Raw genomic sequence first — 2,500 nt, 5'->3', positions numbered from 1 at the left:
TCACATTAGGAGGAATCAGTGTATTTCAGTGAAAAATAATCATGCTTTTGCCTTTTATGTTGGCACTTCATTTTCTTCTGTTCATGGGTTCAGGAAGACATTTTTTTACTTTTCACCTTTATGTGATATGTTGTAATTTCAGAGAGGCTGGTAAAACTGGTAGAACATATATACCTTTATACCTTATGGCCTGATATGCTTCCTTCACACTCATTCACAAGAAACCTCAATCAAGCAAAATATTCCTCCTGGAAAGAGCTAAATTTTATGCCTTCTTTCATGATTTGTTTAATCTTGACTAACCCACATCATGGTTTCAGGTGATGCAAAGTGACTTCTAATCACATCATAAACCAAATTCCCAGCACCTGGGATGACACTTTAGGAAACCAGCTGTGAGCCAGACAAGTGCCAGGCATAGACAGAGTGGCAAGTTCAGTTTGTAAGTATGCTTTTGCCTTTTTGCTTGGAGGGAACTTTGCATCTGTCAGTCTTCAACATCTCTCCAAGTAAGGAAGCAAAGAACTATGGTATTCTTGTCATTGCAGCTCTTCTTGGGTACATGTGCAAATATGATCCTTTTACTCCTTTCATCCTCCTGTAAACTCTGACCTTTAGTGTCGTGGGTCAGTTTCTATACATCACTTCTATACTGGGATCTCTCCCTCCTAATGCTTTCCAAATTCAAAATAAGGCTGAGGTTCTGGATTGAAAACAAGTTCCTCTTTACATCAGTTTCAATCTCTTTTAGCCCCATTTTCTTCTAATTGATGACAGGTCCTTCAAATCAAGGGTACTACAGGATGCCAGGATTCCCAAAGATACTGATTCAGTTCATAAACAACATATTCTTTCTTGCAGTGTCCTAGAATTGTCTCGCTTTGATGGTAAATCGGACAACACAACAGGACGCACCTTAGCCACTCACTCAACTCCTACTCTAATAATTTTCTTTCCCTTTGTTCTTTTCCTTTTGTTTTTTTAAGGAGAGTGATATTCAAATTATTATATGAAACCATTTCTGCATACAACAGCTGTGGGGACATGTGCTCTTTCACTCTCTCTCAAGGGAAAAACAAGGATCTCCTTCCTATCAAGATTGGATGCCAATACCTCTCACAAGGCACAAAAACTTAGTTCCTCCAAAATTCTCGCTTTTCAAAAATAACTCGCAAATGCTTCCAACTTCCTTATCTGAATTTTATATCTGCCTTTCTCACTGCATCTTTATTCCAGAGCTTTCATACCTATACATATCTTTTCAAGCCTTAAGTGTCACTCAAATCAGTGTTTTTCAGCTGTTCATTCCTTGAACAATTTCCCTTTGAAGATTTGCAATCTTTTTCTAATGAAACAATAAAACTCATATTCCTTGCTTCCAGATGTATCAACAATTTGTGTAATCTGTCACTTGTGAATTGCGCATTTGGTGATGTCACCCATCTTTTGAAAATCAATATCTTCCAGAACTACTTACCTATGAATCAGTCTCCTTCGTCTTCTCCAAAGCCCGTTTCCATTGGCTTCGTGATTTCCCCTCCCTCACCTGACCGATGGTGAACGTCTTCCTTCAACTGAAGACTTTAGAATATGGCTTGATCACACTTCAAATCACTCAGACAAAATCCATTACTCAAGCATCATACCTTACTTTGGCTGCACCAAAGACCTTGCACTGTATTACTCATATAGTACTTGCACTGGTTTGGGGGAGGGGTTAAATTAGTAAATGATTCTCAGGCCAGGCATGGTTTTACACATACCCTTCTGCTCTCCATCAGCTTTGGTAAACGGGCAGCCAGTTGTATTATGCTTTGAAGACCATGAATCCCTTTTTTTATCCATCCATCTTTGTAAAAAAATATATGAATAAATAGATAAATAAATCAACAAATAACATTATAGCTACAGTTTCCTCTCTCACCCATTCGTCAGTCTCTTCATGGATAACCATAATCAAATTCTTGAGTTTCACGTTTTTGTAGGTTGCCTGTCGAACATGTTAATTTCCTAAAAAAAACAAAAACAAAAAACATTGTAGGTGCTACTTGAAAGAATTCTTCTCGGGCATTTCTTCTCTCACAAATTTCCTCTTCAGGCAACTGCATAGACAGGGTATTTTAAGGAGGTGGTCACAGAGGTCTTCTAGAGCCTTTCTGAAAGTCTATTTCACTACCTACCAAGACATCTGTGAATATCAAATTCCATGCATACATCATTCTTCCCACAATGTCCCATATATGTGAGATTGACTTGGAGCTCAAAGATAACCTTACTTGCAGGCAGTTTATCACATGGGTAAATTTATGAAATGGATAAATCTACAAAATGTGGTCAGCTGTGCAAACAGAGTATCTCTACTAACTAAAATTGTTTCAGAAAAGCTCCAGACTTTCTTCTCTTCCTAATGCATTCCTTTCTACATTTTCTAATTTGCTTTCCTACCATAGCTCCAATACAGCTGAAATAGACTATACTCTTCATATACAAACAACTAATA

General features: G+C 37.7%; 1 protein-coding gene across 6 annotated transcripts in view; it reads right to left on the bottom strand.

Moving 5' to 3' along the window:
• The window catches only part of LOC125036479 (LIM domain kinase 1-like), a 35,496-nt gene that overhangs the window by 1,614 nt on the left and 31,382 nt on the right, over positions 1-2,500 (bottom strand). The window lies entirely within an intron of this gene.

This window comes from Penaeus chinensis, chromosome 21, assembly GCF_019202785.1.
Source record: "Penaeus chinensis breed Huanghai No. 1 chromosome 21, ASM1920278v2, whole genome shotgun sequence".
In the NCBI taxonomy this organism is placed as follows: domain Eukaryota; kingdom Metazoa; phylum Arthropoda; class Malacostraca; order Decapoda; family Penaeidae; genus Penaeus; species Penaeus chinensis.
This window is presented reverse-complemented; position numbering and strand designations above follow the sequence as displayed.